Here is an 18401-nt window from a genome sequence, read left to right as displayed (position 1 = left end):
TGGTCTTACCAAAGAAGCATATAGTGGTACTAATACTTCACATGATCTTGATGCTACCCCTCTACTGATGCAGCTTAGGACTGCATTTGGTTTTTTTTAGCAGCTGCTGTACATTGCTGGTTTATACTTAAGTGGTTGTCCACTAGGATTACTATATCTCTTTCATAGTTATTGCTTGTTGGAAGAAATGTCCTTCTGGGTTCAGCTCCAAGTGGGGGAAAAGACACTGGAGACATGGAGGCTGCTTGGAAAAAATGGTTTAATGGTGGACAGGACCCCATGGCTTGAGTCCTGAATAGAAAAGGTGATCACATGCTTCAAGGTTGGGTGAAGAAGAAGAGAAGAGAGCAAAGGGCTGAAAGTTCCTGGCTTTATATTCTCTGTTTGGCCCCACCTCTCTGTTTCCTGTTATAAGAAATGTGTAAGAAATATATTCTGATTGGTTCTCAGGTTCCCATGGGGCCAAGTTTCAGTTTCCAGATGCCATGTGGTGAGATTCTGTGGAAGGCTAATGCTAACATGCCTTAATCCCATCACCCTGGAGCTGAAGGGGAAAACTCTTTATTATGTAGAATAGACTGGCTTGGGCATTTTAATGGCTAATAAGGAAAGTGGGGCTATTAAGAGTGAGTCTGGTTCAGTGGTGGGATTCTGTTCCAACCGGTACAGTTGGAACGGCCCCAGCATTCACCCACATGTGCAGCACGCACGCAGATACACACAACGCACACATGTGTCCTACCTGTCAGCAAGGCTTCCGCAAGCCTCCGCGACGCGCCAACTGCTCAGCAGAGTGTCATGCAGGCGCTGTATGCTCTATGCATGTGCACGGAAGCCTTAAAAGACAGGTAAGGAGCTCGGGCAGGTGGGTGGGCCCTCCGGAGCACTGTACTGGAACGGTATCTGGTGCTCTGGGCTGGCTCCTGTACACCCTTACCAGGTCGTACCGCCTGCAACCCAACATTGGTCTGTTTCCTGCATAAAAACATGTATCTTTATTTCTGATCCAGGGAAATAGAATATTCTGCCTTTTCAATATTTCCCAGGATATTTCAGTTTTCTAGTAGAGGGGTGGGTTTTAACTTGAGTCAGGTACCACCTATTCCATACCTTGTGCATTTCGTTTTTCTTGCCTAAGTGCAAAACCTTTCTTTTCTTACCACTGAATTGTATTTTGTTGGATAGGGCCAGGGATGAAATTCAGCAGGTTTTGACAGGTTCTGAAGAACCGATAGCAGAAATTTTGAGTAGTTCAGAGAACTGGCAAATGTCACCTCTGGCTGGCCCCAGAGTGGGGCGGGAATGGAGATTTTGCAATATCCTTTCCTCAGGAGTAGGGAGGCAATGGAGATTTTGCAGTATCCTTCCCCCTGGAGTGGGATGGAAATGGAGATTTTGCATTTTGAATTTGAATTTCACCACTGGATAGGGCCCAATGTTCAAGCCTGTCAAGATCATTCTGGAATCTTGAGCCTATCTTCTAAAGCATTGACTATTCCTCCAAGCTTGTTTGTCTGCAGCTTTGATGAGTTCCCTTTCTATCCTTCAGCTAAACCATTTATGAAGGTGTTGAAGAGTACTAGGTTTAAGACAGAACCTTGGGGTACCCTACTGCGTGCTTCCCTCCATGTAGAACTCATGAGTCTTCCATTTTCTAGCCTGATGCTGCAATATTAAACCACTATAGATGCAGTTATAAAATGAGACAATTAGACAAGGTTCTCATAAGTAACTGTACAGTAATGAATAATATACAATAATAAGTAATATCCAATACTGAAGGAAATGTTCATAAAAGCAGAGAAGAAATTTTGATTTCAGATATTATTAACTTTTGAACAGAAATAAATTCTATATAGTATATTTCTATGAAAGAGACTGGCATTTCCCCTCTTTTTTCTAAAAAAAACATGATACTTACATTGAATTAACTAAAAGAATTCCTTTCTTTTATATAGAGAGGCTGCACATGTCCTCTTGAGAAAACTACATTTCTTTAAAAATATGGGTAAGTTTGTTGTGTTGGCAGGGTGCAACTTATAAAGACAGAAATGGAGCACTTTAACAAGACTTGCTCCTTCTGATGAGAATGTTTAATCCTGAATCTGATCTTCTACTCAGCCTCCCTCTTCTCATTTCTGCCTCCACCCTTACATGCAACACATTTATCTTCTTCCTCCATGTGACACCTTGAATATGCTGCAGAATCAGCTATAGTTACCATAGTAACCAGCCTAAAAACCATGTCCATTGGACACATCTTTGGGAGGAGGAAGAAAAAAAAAGCCACCCACCATTGTTCCCTATCAACTCTTAGCTCAGAACCCATTAAGAGGAAGAAAGGGCAACACCCGGAGGTCACTTGAATTGCCAGCTGTATACCCTACTTGCCTTGCTGTGTCACTAAGAGCCCCTTCTCTTCTCCCTGGGTCAATACCATTAGTTTGACCCTTGGAAGTGGATGTTGCCAAAGAACAGGAGTCCCACAGAGAAGTGCAAGCAGGGAACTTCTTTTGTTTAACATCTTGCCACATTTCCTTTTGAACTGTTTAGGATTCAGATGCAGTTGCAAGTGGGGCCTTTCCTCCTGCCAGTTCAAATAGCGGAAATGCAGATGACAGGCCTCAGATATTATAATTAACTTCCATTTACAGCACAGCTGTCATCAGAATTGCTATGACAATTGAGCAACCAAGAGGGCTATTCTGCACCTGGACTAGATTAAATTCTAAACTTGGTTCTCCTTTGATCTTCTCTCCAAACATACTGTATATGTACATATATACACCCACACATACGCATAGATTCTGATGGTGCTTTATTTGTAAAATTAGAAATATTTAAATATAAGCATAAATAAACTCGGCACAATCTTAATACATCTAGCATCCTGGCATACAACAGCCTGAGCTTCTTTGCAGTTTTCAAATCTTGCAAAACAATGAAGCTTTAGGGAGGCAGATGAGAATTGTTCCACCAAAGGTTCTATTCTACCAGCAAATAGAAAAAGTTCCATTTCATTTATACGTTTTTATGACTTTAATCTTATCACCTCTAGTTCTGTAATCATTCTAATGTTCACTGTATTTGCGTGTGTGACAATTTTACAATACTATGCTGTCAGGATGTTTTTTAAGACTGAAAATTGTTATGGGAATATTTAACACTGTGTCTGTTGTGTTATTTCAGTTGTTTTCCAGTGATAATTTATATCCATTCCAAGGATATTTCAGTGATCTCTGATTCCATCCATCTACTTAATTCATCGTCTTCTGCTTCTACTTCCCTCAATCAAGTATTTTCTCAGTATCTTCTCACATCATAGGGCCAAAGTATATGAGTTTCTAATTGTTGATCATTGCTTCAAGAGAGCAGTTGATTTTTATTTCCTCTAGGATTAACTGAGTGGTTCTTCTATAGTCTGTGATTCTCTTAGTAATCTTTTAAATTGAAAATCTTCTAGATTCTCAAAGTACCTAATTTGAAAGCAGTTATCTTAAACTTTTTGCTAACAGTATCCAACTTTCACAGTCCTACATTACCACTGGGGGAAAAGTTTATTTTCATATTTGTATTAACACAGAAGCATTCTTAAGGACCCTGTCTAGGCTTTCAGAATACTGTCCATCTATCTATTCTTGAGTTCAAGAAAATGAAATTATATAATACTTTTATAACCATCAGCGATAAATTCATTGACCTGCTGGTTAACATTACCTTTATTTTAATATTTAATATGATTTCAGATTTCTATATTTACTTTAATAATGACATCTATGTGGTTGTTTACTTTCAGTTAATCTGAATCAAGGGGAAATTTTGTATTTCAAATTGTTTGTGTTCTGGCTTCCAATTTTGATTTCAAATGTCACTTTTTCTAATCCCACCATTCTTAGGGTAATTCACTGTTCACTGCAAAGCATCCTTAGAAGAATAAACAGATTCTTGACCCACCTATTAGTATTAACATTTGAATGTGAGCCACAGAAGAAAAGTCTTGCTTATGTGGGGACTAAGTATAATTGATCGATACAAGTCAGATTCACAGGCATCTCTGCTTTTATATAGGTATGTGTTCTGATCCTTCCATATTAGCTGAGAGAACTGTTAACATTTTAGTAGCATTTTCTCTTTCAGCTTTAAAAAGTTCAGTAAGCATTTCTTCAAGCTTGGATTTTCTCCATTTTATGGCTGGTTCAATGCTTTTGGTACTTTTCTTCCTAGCGAAATCAGTTTCCTAGCCCCCATATGTTCAACCTTATGGACTTGTCCTGCACTCTGTTTTCTGCACCAGCAATCAACTGATTCTGAGAGGGGTTGGGGGGGTGACTTTTCTACTACCCAAAGAAAGGTAAAGATGGCGCTACCCAAGATTAGAGAGGAAATGTGTTGGAGTGAGAGAAGCTACTGATGAAGATATAGTGGGTTTTCTCTTGCCTGGAGTCCATTAAGGAAATTGAAGTCCCCACTTCCCTATTGTGCCCATGCTGTGAAGGCAGAAGATATAGACTGGTAAACAAAAAGGTACATTAACGGCCCTCTCCCTCTACCCACCCCAGCCAAGATAAGAAGTAATAGTGCCATTGAAGGGAGAGAAACATGTCAAAGAAAAGATGAAATGAAGAGGAGAAAGAAAATCTTCTGGCATCTGTGGATCTAAAGAAGAAGAGAAGGATGAAGCTGGAAAAGAAAGTAATGCCAGGGTTGAAGTTAGCAAACTGAAAAGAGAGAAGGATAGGAATACAAGTTTATCGTGAACACCTATCCCAGTGATGGCGAACCTTTTCGGCACTGAGTGCCCAAACCAGAATGCGCGTGATTGTGCACTGGAGTGCCAGAAACCCAAAGACGAGCTGGCTGGTGCGCTTGTGCATGCCGGCCACCTGGTGTTTGGGTTTCCGACATGCACACCAGCCAGCTGGTCTTCACATGCATCCGAACACCAGAAACTAAAAGACCAGCTGGCCAACGCATGCACACCTGGTTTTTGGGCGTTTTGGGGGGCATTTTCGAGCGCTCATGAACACCAACTGCCAGAAATACATGTCAAAAACCAGAAGAGCAGCTGGCAATGGGGCACGTGCCCACAGAGAGGGCTCTACGTGCCACCTCTGGCACACGTGCCATAGGTTCGCCATCACGGACCTATCCTGTTGCTGTAAGATAAAACTGAGAAGAGCGTGGTTACACTTTGTTTGCAACATCAGGATGAGAGAACAAAATCTAGAATTGAACCCTGTGAGGCCAGATCCTCACAAAGGCAAAAGTTTCTCTTTGTTTAGTTTGATATCACTGTGGTAATCAGCTGAATGGATTATCTTTCCATATTCATTCTTGTTTCATGTTCAAAGTCTGTATAGTTCTTATATATCCTTCTTGTTGTTGCTCAAGGCTTTCTTCATCCATCTTTCTTTAGTCATTATGATAGTATATTTTGAAAAAAAAAACCCACTTTGATTGTTTTTCTTCTTTGAAATTTTGGAATATTTTTTCCCAGTTCATTTATACTGGCCTTTTCCTCTTTCCATAATTTCTCAAATTTCTTGCATAAGTATATTGAACTGTCCCATATGTTACACTTACATTTTGATAATGTCTTCTAAGCCAAATTTTACAGACACACCTGGTCCCTTTAATTTTCAAAGTTTAACCTGTACATTTGACACTAATAAGTCATGTTCTGTTTTATAGTCAGCACCTGAAAACGTCCTTGCTTATTAGGTTACACTTCTTTCTGTTTCCAATAGATAGTTTGATTCTGATGTTACCATCTGCTGATATCTGAATGTAGAATATACATTTATGCTATAATCAATCGAAAATAAACATGTCTGTTTGCAAAGCTTAATCTATAGTCATTTTTGAATTTATCCAATACAAGCCCTTTTAAAGTCCCAGTTTCCTCTATTTTTTTCCAAATTTTATGATCCAATTACATGTTAGTAAGTTGTTTTAGATGTTGTAAATTATTACACTATTGTAAGATTTTACTTTTAGCACTATGGTAAATTTGCCATAGCATTCTTTAATGATTCTGTCAACAAGCCTGGGGACTCAAGAATGATATGGAGCCCATCAAATGGCTCATTTGATTGTTGTCACTGGTGTGTGTGTGTGTGGAGGGTATTGTTGTATTGTTTTTTTTGGGGGGGGGTATCTTTGTAAGCCGTTCGGAATCACTGAGGATGAGTTGGGCGGTCATATGAATTTTCATAACTAAATAAATGTTCTCTCTCCATTGCATGTATGCATAATAGTATATTATGTGATTTTCACTGAATACACAAACTTTAATGGATATATTACCACTTATTGAATTATAGTCAACTGCATATTAGCAGTATCCTTTTAACATTTCATTGACATTCCATTCCTTCATCTGGTCTCATGCCCTAAATAGTATGTAATCGAAGTATCTATTTAAAATGGCTTCTCCAGTAACTAAAAGAGTGCTTTCTGATCTAAAATCTCATTATCTGGCACCAAATTTGTCTAAACATTATAGTCTTTTTCATATTATTTTGATGGCAACACTATAGAAATGGTTTGTCATTATTTTCCTCTGTATTTGATTTTGTAGTTCCTTCTTATAGATAGGTTAGCTTTTCAGATGCTTGCAAAATCTTATTTACTACTTCATCTGATTATCTTTACTTTCATCCCTCCTCTTTTGACCTTACCAGCAAGGATGGCTCTATTATAAGCTCATGGTCCTGCTGGCATTATTAAGAATAATTGAAACTATTAAGCCTTCCCACTACATCAAGGGAATCTCTAGTAAATATCACTTTTCAAAAGTTTAATGGGACATTTCTATCTTCCTTTTTAGTGTGATAAACCTGGACACAAATGGTGGAATCTTTTCATTTGAATGTTTTTCTTCAAACTTTCTAGGAAAAAGCCATTTTACAAAGCATCACACTAAATTTAGTCACTAGCATTTTGTGTTCAAGAGTGAAGACCGATATTTCTCTGCCAATTCAGATGTAGAAAGGAGGATGAGAACTTACCATACTTCCCTCTCTGACACTGGCAACACAAATGGGACATGAATCGGAGGCTGACTGCCCCTTTTATCTGATAAATGGTTGAAATGACTAGCAAAACTATAGCAACTGCTGGAAGTTTTATAAAAGCTAATGTATATGACACCAGGTGAACTGGCCATTTGCTATTCTTATCTCAAGGCACAGGATAATATTAGAGATGCACCACAAAACATGAAGAAGTAAACAAAAATCCAGGAAAGGACCAATTCCTAGCAAGACAAAGCAGTGAAAAGTCTCTGTTAGACAAAACAGAGGATCTGAGCTAAAGGCTCAGGATCAAACAATTTAAGTGTTGCTGGAATGATATAGTCTTGGCAGTGTTGGGCAGTGTTGGGCTTTCTGAAGATGGAATTATGAAGAACCATCCTCAAGAATTTAAAGAGCAAGAGATATTTTATCCTAAGTTCCTCAATAGTTCAAAAGCAGGACTTAAGCCTCTTGGCAAAGATCATAAGTTTAGTTTTCTGATAGTTTATATCTAATTGATTTATTTTATGATAATCTCCAAAGACAGGCAATGTTCTCTTAAGGCTTATAGAGACCTATTCTCAATCCTTGAGAGAATAACAGCATAGCCTGCATTAAGCAGGATTGAAATGCATTCATTGGCAAGTTTGCAAGAGTGGAAATTTGGGTTCTGTAGATGATTTACCTTGCTATTAATGTAAAAGTGAGGGGAACAAATATACATCCTGTTTGACTCCCTTCTGAGTTAAAATGACATTCAGTAGAAAGCCTCTGGGATAGTGCCTGACCTTGATAGATATGTGTGCATGAAGAGAGAAAATCAAAGTATTGTCTGTTGGCCACTTGAAGAAGCTTCCAACTTCTGTCAAAGTCTGACTTGAGATTACAAATCAAAAGAATAGCATTTTTATGTGGCATTTAATATCTATAAGTGCCATATACAAGAACGTTGGCTTCTTGGAAGAGCATTTTTCAATAAGATATTGCAGCACAAAGCAATAGTCTCCTGTGGATCTGCCCCTCTAAAGCCACCTGGCTGCTCGGTCAGATTTTTTTTCTCAAGCAATCCCTAGGTTTTTCAGTAAAGGTGTCTGTAGTACATCTTGCTGATAGTATTAAGCAGGCTGATAGGTGCATATAGCCAGTCTTCATTTAGTGACTGATTCATTTAATGATCATTTGCTATTAGGATGGTGATGAAAAAGTAACTTAGCAACCAGTACTCACATTTGCAACATTTGCAGGTCTGCAAAGCAAAGCAAAGCTGAAGTAAGATCATAACTCTTGCTGTTTCACTTAGTGACTGCTTCGCTTAATGATGTTTCTAGATTTTTTATGTCTTTATCTAGCATAATTAAGAAACCGAGACGGTTTTAAGTTGGCCTTTAGTTGGGAGCACACTGTGACAAAAGTAATGGCACTTGCTTTAAAAACAAAAAGAAAAGAAAAACTCCTGGGGTTTTTCCACTGTTGGTAAATTGGAGCATTGTTTTAATTGAAATAATGTTTTGGCCCAGCATCTTTTTCTTGTCTTGAGTGAGACAGAAATGTTTGCTAAAAGTAGGTAGGATAGCTAAGAATTGAAATAAGGCAGTTGGAGGTGACTGGACAAATTTAGGATTTTGTTCATATGAACTGAGCTTGATGATGCTAACAGAATATGTTAATGTTAATATTAATATGTTGCCTTATGCAGCATGCAAGATAGATTCATTCCTGCTAATCTCAACTTCTTGCTCCTTATTTGTTTAAAAAGTTCTGCATTTGTCAGAAGAAAGCTTTCCTTGGTGAGAAATAGAGACCGAAAACCATATTAACAAATCTGGAAATCTTTTAGCAACTTTTAGAAGTTTTAATAATTTACAAAAAAGAGGAAGAATCTAGGAAGAAAATAATTGGAACTTTCTAGATTGGACTGTAACTTTCAGAAGCTATGATTAGCATGCCAGGATTGTGGCCACTGTAGTTCAAAAGATTTGGAGGTACCAGGTTGTCTACAATTGACCAACAAGGATAACTTGATCAAGGGTCACCATTGGTATGATGAAAAAAAACAACAACCATTTTGCACTGTCTTCAGTCTTCCTTCCTCTGCTTTTAAACAGCTACGCCTCATGCATTTTAAAGTCTATACTTAGAATCTGGGAAATGCTTCTTGGAGTTATCCATTAAAGCATTTCACTACCTGTTTTAAGTAAAACTACTAGCATAAATGGAGATATCTTTCCTTCAAATTAGATAGGCAGCTTCCATTCCCATTCTCTTTCCCTTCCCCTCTACCCCTCCCCTCTCCACCCGACTGCACCCCACCCCACAACCAAACAACATTGCCAGCATGTATGCTTATTATAGCTTCCTCCCCAGGATGTACACATGATGAAAGAAAGAAATGGATGAGATGCAAATTTCTAAGAAAGAATTACAGAAATTTTAAAAGAACAGTAAGCAGAAAAGGCGTGGTTGCTAGGATATAAAGGAAATAAAAAGGCTCTTTTTTTGTTCAGCCTGGTCCTGCTGTGGAACAACAGCTATGAATAAACTGGTACTGCCCAGTTAATGGGCTTCCAACTAAATCTCATCAAACTGCATCTAGAAAAATCAATGAGTGTTCCTCTCCCACCCCCCACCATTATAAAAAACAGCCAGTTGAAAACAAATATACCTGAGTTTCTCTTCTACTCATTCTATTATTTTTGAAGATGGCTTTAAAAAAATACAATGTAATAGTTTTAGAAAGCAATTAATCAATTTCTGACTTTGAGATTTCTGTTTTTTAAACAATTTTTATTAAAGACTAATATTTACAATAAAAATTAGTACACACTAAAAATAAAATAATTAAATTAAAAATAGAATATATATAAAACGGTCTTCCCACTTCATCACAGCATTTATTTATTTTTTGTAAACATGATGTAGCATGCTTCATTGAATTATAGAGTCAGGCTGAGATCTGCCTTGTGGACATGTTTTGTATACAAGCCAATCAAGAGAAGTAATCCCCTTCCCCTGGTTGGCTTGGATTTCAGACTATTTACCTGTGAAATGCCTGTAAGGTCCTGGTATACACAGGTTTAGTAGTCTTTTGGAAGAGTACTAGACCTGTATTGTAAACTACACTTTTGCTTCAGAGAAAGGTCTATTTAAACCAGGAAGAAAGACAGATCTTTATAGCTATGAATGGCTAATTCTATGACCAGACGGTGCATTATGGGTTTCCACGATTATTACTATTTTTATTAATGAATAAGTAATGGATAATGGACTATTCTTTTGCAGCACTGGTCAAGGACAGTTGGAAGTGGATCTGAATATGGACACTGAATATCTAGGGAAAAGGTCATGTGGTTTGTCATTAGTCCTTCTAGTCCATAGAAAAATATGGAAAGGGGAAAATAATACTGCAAGTGAATGGCTGGCTGTGTGCATAGTTTGGAACTGTAGTCTGATTACAACATTGCAGACCTAATGGGTTTCACCTCACAAAGATTAAGAAAAATATCTTCAGGCAGTGCGGGACAGGTTTGATTAGAAGTTCAGTTCTATCTATGGGTGCTGGAGATAAACCCTGAACTAAGGACCTGAGATAGAAGGAGCTGTAAACATTGCTTTAATATTATGAAATTATTAAATTAAAACTTTTAAATTAAAAAACAAGAAGAAATTGGGGCATAAAGTTCATAAGTATTTGTAGTCTAAACACTCATGTTCAGACATGGAAAGTACACAAAATGAGCTTAAACATTTATTAAAGATAGGCAAATACAATTTAATAATCTAAATATATCCCCTTAATAGGAATATAACAAATGATGTATATAGAACTGCCCAGCTGCATCAGAGCAAGTGCAGCTTACTTCAGCATTTTGTTTCTCATAATGGGATGCTTGCAAGCAGAGTCTGGAAATACAGTATATCCATTTCCTGTTGCTGCCCCTACCCCAATTCCATGGTCACATTGAATTTTAAGGTTTATGGCTCTTCATTGATCCACATTTCATACCTACTTCCCTTTCCCCAATTAATTCCCATGACTACATTTTATGTTAATGCGTTCCTGAGGTTCAGTTTATTGAAAAACAGTGGAAACAATAGAAATTAAAAAGTTGCAGCTTACAACTAGAAGTATCTACACTTGTTCGGAAGTCCATGCGGGTGATGTTGTACCATAGAGGTCTTGAGGAATAGGAGGAAGAGTCATAGTTTAGATTTAAAAAATCGGAATCTGATGTAAAATTATAAGATATTTCTTAGACGCCCTCCTAGTTCACATGATGATAAAAGGAAGGACGGAGACATATATTCAGACTTTCAAGATTCTATTACTATATGTTTATAATTTTAAAAAAGCTCACACCTGGGACTGATGTTTGTCATTGTTTAATGACCCCTGTTTTGTTTTATGGGTTTTGTTAGCAGAATATTTTAGTTTTGGCTGCCTGTTGATTATTATTATTATTTTTTTGCTTTTATTATGAGGTTTTTAGTTTTGCATGCCACCTGAAGTCCACTGGAATTGGGCAGCCAATAAATTTAAACACACAAACAATATTGATTTACATGATTTGGTTCTTTTAGTCTGGTCTACCTTGAAGGGCTGACATGTACAGAGCATCTGGATTAAAATAAGTGAGGAATGGAAAAAGGATATACTTTTATTGGTGCCTATAGTTTCCCAATCAAAGAGAATATGAAGACAATATTTTCTAAAACACATTGCAGATTGTTGCTGATCATGCTTTTTATCAGGAGCTAGGAGCCATTATCCTCCAACAAGACAAGGTTGTTTGCCATTCCTGGACATTATTAGAGAAGGCAAATAAAAGTTTTCACTTCCTGTTCTTTAATAAAAGGGGACAATAGGGGATCAACAAGGGGAAACTGAAACTTTAATAGCAGCATTTTATTCATGTCTGGCACTAGAAGAAATTAACTCAAAGTCAAACAAGAGAGAGAGGGAAGAGCTTTATTTTCAGGCTAATAAAAAATTTTAAGCAGTAATTTCAAGATTATTGCTATCTTGACTCAGGTATGCCAAAAGCTGCATCTGAGTTGACAGTCTCCCTCCCCCCACCCCATGAACTTAGCCAAAAGCATCCTGTTGAAATTAAGGTTCTTTATTTTTGCTTGTTCAATCACTGCAGCATAATATTACTGCCCCTTCTTTTGACGACAACTACAATTTATTCATCAACACTGCGACTATTTGCTTACCTGTCTGTTAATTTGCAATGACTAAGATTAAAAGATATGGGTAGTATTCCCTGTTATACCTGTCTTTCCAAAAGGCAAGTAGCAGTAGTGATGGGAGGTCTTTAATTACTTTGACACCTATCTGGAGGAAAAACTGACAAATATGATCCTTCCATGAACTTCCTTACCGGCATGGTTAACAATTTTCTCCTTCAGAGGGTGGGAGAAGGCACAGTTGATATAGGTCCATGATAGCAAACCTATGGCACGGGTGCCAGAGGTGGCACGTAGAGCTCTCTCTGTGGGCATGCGTGCCATTGCCAACTGCTCTTCCTGGTTCCATCGCATGCATGTGCACTGGCCAGCTGCTCTCTTCCAGGTCCCGCCATGCAGTCTTCATGCAGCTGGCTAGTGCACATGTGCGCCGAACCAGTTGTCTGCCACGCATGACCTTGACGGAACCCAGAAGAGCAGCTGTCCATCTCGTGCAGGCACACCAGTCACCTGCTCTCTTCCAGGTTCTGGTGCTCCTGTACTCACTTTTGGCATCACTGATATAAGTCATCTTTGATCTACCCTGAATATAAAGCAAGTGAAAATATTTAGTTGAGGGGCTAGAAGCTAAGTCCTATAAAGAGAGGTTTCAAACTGATAAATGAGCATGTAATAGCTCTCAAATAGTTCCACAGTGGAAGGTCAAGACCTGTTATCTATTGTTTCATAGTGCAGGACATAGAATAATGAATGTAAGTTACAGGAAATGAGATTCTGATGAATGGTTTAAAAAAAGCCTCTTCATAATAGTAGTTGATCAGTGGTGGCCTGCCCTTCCTTTGATATGTTCAAGGAAAAGGTAGATGATCATCTGTCAGAGATGCCTTCATTGGAATCTTAGCAATGGGCAGGTAGTTGGGCTTCATAATTTCAGTGGCTCCTTCAAATTTTGTAATTTTTAAAATGTCCATATTGTTTCTGTTCTCAGTGTTTTGTTTTGTTTAACATTTAAAATGGTCACACTTATTGACTTGTACATATTTTCAGGCAGTCCCCAAAGGTTTTCCTGTTTACTTAGATACCATATATAATTTAGTTAGTACATTATTGAACACTAATACTTATGTAGGGGTGTCTGATTTTAATTGTTGATTTCTTTTTCTTTTTTTTAAATGTTGCATTATTTTCTTTTGTACTTGACCTTGAAAGACATTGTACTGAAACGAGGGGCATTAAATCTTTGAATGAATCAAATGAATCAAGAAACAGTGCAGCAATGTCTTCCACATCTGTGGGATTCCCTTAATTGTAAATGATGCAGATGGCCTCTTATCATTCTTGTTCTGAGAGCTTCCATACACGCAAAAGATATGCAAGGAATTTTTAAAATTCTTTTTGCGTAGTAATACTTTTTAAAATGGCAAATGTTAACCTTGACATATCAGTAATCCACAAGCAGTACATATTTTGAAGAGAAAAAAAATCCTTCCCAAATTATTGATATGAAACATATTGGCAACATTATCAGAATCAGAAAAAAATGTGAAAAATCTCATTTAATCCAATCACATAAGTAAAAATATAACAAGTGGAAAGAAGGAAATGAACAAAATGAAACAAAGAGAGCTTTTCGTCTCTGACATAGTATTGTTTATGGCAAACTTGTTTGGTTGAATTGTACATTTGCCCATTATCTTAACGTGCTATATGTATGCAAATTGCATTCCTTGCTTATTGTGCAGCATACATACTGTTAACATAGCCACAAGGGTGCTAGAATAGCATTATTTAAGCATCATTAGTATGCAACAAGGTACCTTGCTTCTCTCTTAATCCCTTGCAAAGTGGGCCTACAAGCTCTCTGTCTCTTTGTTATGACAGTGCTAGTCTTTGTGCTTCTAATGCAATACTAATAAGACTTTAAACTAGAGAGCTATATTAGGTAGACAGGAAATTGAGAGGAGAGAATAAATCCCAAGAATGGGGAGTTGGGGGAAAGAAAATGAACAGAGGGGAGATCCTATTTGTGAGCAGAATGAAGATGGGATAGAGAAGTACAGAGATACCCTGGAGAATTTAGGCAAAATGGCCTTGCAGAAAGGAAATATTTGAAAAACGCTTCTTAAAATTGTTTCCTTCTGCTACAGGCAGATAAATTAGCAGTGTCATGAGGTTGGGACCCAAATGTAGCTTTCAAAGGCTATTTGAACTTACGATTCCTCAAAATCAGGCTCTTTGATGGATTTTCTCCTGAGTTCTTGGTGCACCTCTGGTTGGCAACCCTGTCCACTACAAAGCCATGGTGTCAACCCTTCAAGGTAGGGAAGGTCAAAAGACAGAGAACCAGGGATTTCAGGTGGGTCACTACTTTATTGTCATAGGGTTTATTAACACAGTCTTGAAAGCCTGTCCAAAACTTTCTCTGACTCTTTTAAGAACAACGAAGTCAAGGCAGAGTTCTTCTGAATCTTTCTTCAGCTTTCTACTTTCCAGGGTCGGGCAACTGTTTTCCCTCTCCAGCTTCATTAAAAGTTAAATTCCTCCACATATGGGCTTAGGTTGTCCAGGTAGCCATGCTGGATAACCTAAGGCAGGGGTGTCAAACTCGCAGCCCGTGGGCCGGATGTGTCATGTGCTGGCTCCACCCCCCTGTTTATTGAAGGGGAAAAAATCCCAATTCGTTATGTGATGACGCGAGTTTGACACCCCTGGCCTAAGGCATGTACCTTTCTTGCCCCCTTTCAAAGTAAGCAACTGAATATATGCTTGATTTATCAGTGAATTGTTAAAAAATATGCAGAGAGAAGGAGTAGGCTTCTATTTTGATGTAAGGAATAGTCATCCATAAACCAACCAGTAGTGGTCTTTGCAGTATGACCACATTATATGAGCAAGACCGGCATGATGTATTGCCAGTGATCGATGGTTGCTATTATAAGTCCATAAGCATAAGCGCTGCTTCATTTTCTACCATTTACAGCATCCTGGTCATCCTCAAAAGCAATACCTTTGGCACCCCTTGGCCCTGGTAGAGCACAGATATACAGGTAGTCCTCGAATTACAACAGTTCCTTTAGTGATGTTCAAAGTTATAAAAGCACTGAAAATGACTGTTTTTCATAGTTACGATCTTTGCAGCATCCCCATGATTATGTGATCAAAATCCAGATGCTTGGCAACGATTCACATTTATGACCTTTGCTGTGTCATGTGATCTCCTTTTGCAAACTTCTGACCAGCAAAATCAATGGGAAAGCCAGATTCACTTATTAACCAGGTTACTAACTTATAAACTGCAGGGATTCACTTAGCAACCATGGCAAGAAAAGTCACAAAATGGGGCGAAACTCGTTTAACAACAGACATTTGGGGGCTCAGTTGTGGTGGTACGTCGAGAGCTACCTGTACCGTGTTAGTGCGAAGCTTTCCCTATATTATACTTTCTTAAAGGCAATTTCTCCAATATGTACACTGATGATATATTTGTACTGTAGACTTTTTTGAACCAATACTTTTTTTCCCTCCTGAATGCAGACAGGCACTGCATGTCAATTTGTACTGCAATAGATCCTCTGTAGTACAGTAAAGAATTAGAATATTTCATCTGAAAATAATTCAGGGACAGCATCTTTTACATCTTGATGAACAAATGTGTGCTGTAGCACATTCTGCCAGTGTATTTTCCATTCACCAATATTATCACTCTGTCAAAGTCCCCTTAAGATGAAGCTGATTCTGCTTTAATGGTGAAAGACTATAGCTCTGTCACAAAGACTACCAGTTTAATATATGGCATCTTTAGCTTAAAAGGTCAGATAATGGAAGATTTGAAGCACTGATGAAAGGAATTGCAGATGAAACACATAATTCTGTAGTAGACAAAGAATCATATTTCTTAATATGTTCTCATTGCAAGCTCTTCGTGATTTTGTTGGAAAGCCTGTGGAGATAGTCCTCAACTTAAAAGTTTGCTTAGAGACATTTGAAGTGACTCATGACCCTTTTTCACAATTACAACTTTTGCAACATCTTCATGGTCATGTGATCAAAATTGGCAGCTTGGCAACTGACTCATATTTATGATAGTTGCAGAGTCCCGGGGTCATGTGATCACCTTTTGCAACCTTCTGACAACCCAATGAGAAGCTGAGATTCACTTTACAGCCGTGTTATTGACTTAACCAGTGTTTCTCAACACAGCCGTGTTATTGACTTAACCAGTGTTTCTCAACCTTGGCAACTTGAAGATGTCCGGACTTCAACTCCCAGAATTCCCCAGCCATCTTCAAGTTGCCAAGGTTGAGAAACACCGGACTTAACAATTGCACAACAATAGGGGCAAAAAAGGATGTAAAATGGGATAAAACTCACTTAACAGCTGTCTTGCTTAGCAACAAAAAATTGAGGGGTCAATTGTGGTCATAAATCAAAGACTCCCTGAACCAGGTTATCCAATTTTATGCTTATGACACTCCTGAACTATAACTTTGAATGGGGTTAATATAGTCTTACATGCCTGATACCATTGTGTGATTTGGGATACTAAATAAGTTTCACTTTTCCACTAATTGGAATACCTGCCGATTCTCATCTCAACATGGGGCTCTGAAAGGTCAAAATATTGAAAGATTTAGCATTCTTACAACAAGTTTTCATATTTGAATGCCAATATTTCTAATTATGATTTTACTCAAAAACATTGAATTGGCACAAAATTATGGCAATCTTAGCAAGACGTTTAGTCTCTTTTTTCTATCTATAGATGGGGGGATGGGTGAGTTGCCATTACCATTGCCATTTTAGAGTGGAACAGATGCATAAGGTCTGTAGTTGTCACCTTGTTGAATGTTGGTTTGGATGAAAAAATAACTTGCTCAAGGTCACTCTGTGACAATCATGTGTGAAAAAGAAAAATTTTCAAGAAAATTGTTTAATGAAATCCTTATTTAAAAAATGTTTGAAAAAGAGCTCATTAGCCCACCATTGTATTATACATCCTTGTTCTTGCAGTTACTTATATTTAGGAAAAGAAGGCAGCCACAAGAATTTCAATATGAAAACAAATACAGAGGAAATTTCAAATAGTAAAATAATCATATTAGAGCCTACCATCAAAGCATTTGTATCATATTTCATGTATTTAATAATGCATGGTGAGATAGTTGTAATAATTCATATTTTAAAGATGTATGTAGGTATCTAATCTAATAGATACCTTTCACCCTGGCTTCGCTGATAACGGATAAGAGCCTGTAGCCTAATGGCTAAGATCTCTGCCTAGTATGTAATATAGCCCAGGCTCAAATCCCAGTAAGGGTATGGCTAGCTGATGAGAGCTAAATAGCTTGAAATAGATCTATACTAGTTCCCTTTATTTATTTATCAGCACAAATACATATATATATATGTGTGTGTGTGTGGTTTTTTTTATTTGTGCTGATATTGTGCTGATATCAGCACAAATAAAAAAAAACAAAAACACAAATATAACAAAGGCAACAGTAAAAATATTGGGTTTCTGTCGTGATGGACTCTTGTGACGAGCCGATTGACAGATGATGGAAGCAGTTAGCTTCCTCCCATAATTGGGGCTTACCAGGGGTTGTAAAAATCTTATATATATATATATATATATATATATATATATATATATATATATATATATATATATATATATATATATATATATATATCATAAGAATGTGTATAAATAAATAAATGGCATAGTGCCTTTATGAAACTGTATCACCTTTGATTTGCTAAATAGATAATACATAACTATATTTCATGATTGTGGTTAAAGAAGCATAGCAAGATATGACATGCATTGAGCACTATATTTCCTATATTTTCTTTTAAATACTTTCTTTAAGGAATATTTCTTTAAGGAATTTATAATGGCTTCCAATTTTTTCAAAGACACTGTATAAGAAATTAAAATAATTAAAATAAACAATGATATTAGAAAACTTCAATTAAAATGCTATACATAAATATGAAATAATGAAAATGGTTTAGGTTTATTAGATTTATACGCCGCCCAAGGACTCAGGGCATACAACATTAAAAGAAACACATAATGCAAAAGTTTTAAAAAATTAAATAGAATATCCCAAACCCAATTAAAATTGACAATGACATTTTTTTAAAAAAATTAAAATTAAAATTAACAGTGATCAATAATTTGTTTTGTTTTGC

The 18401-nt window shown here is 37.3% G+C and overlaps 1 protein-coding gene across 4 annotated transcripts in view; it reads left to right on the top strand.

Moving 5' to 3' along the window:
- MSRA (methionine sulfoxide reductase A) overlaps positions 1-18401 on the top strand; it is a 168931-nt gene that overhangs the window by 105413 nt on the left and 45117 nt on the right. The window lies entirely within an intron of this gene.

Source organism: Thamnophis elegans, chromosome 4 (assembly GCF_009769535.1).
Source record: "Thamnophis elegans isolate rThaEle1 chromosome 4, rThaEle1.pri, whole genome shotgun sequence".
NCBI classification, from domain to species: domain Eukaryota; kingdom Metazoa; phylum Chordata; class Lepidosauria; order Squamata; family Colubridae; genus Thamnophis; species Thamnophis elegans.
The sequence above is the reverse complement of the archived record's forward strand: the minus strand, read 5'-3'. Positions and strand labels throughout refer to the sequence as shown.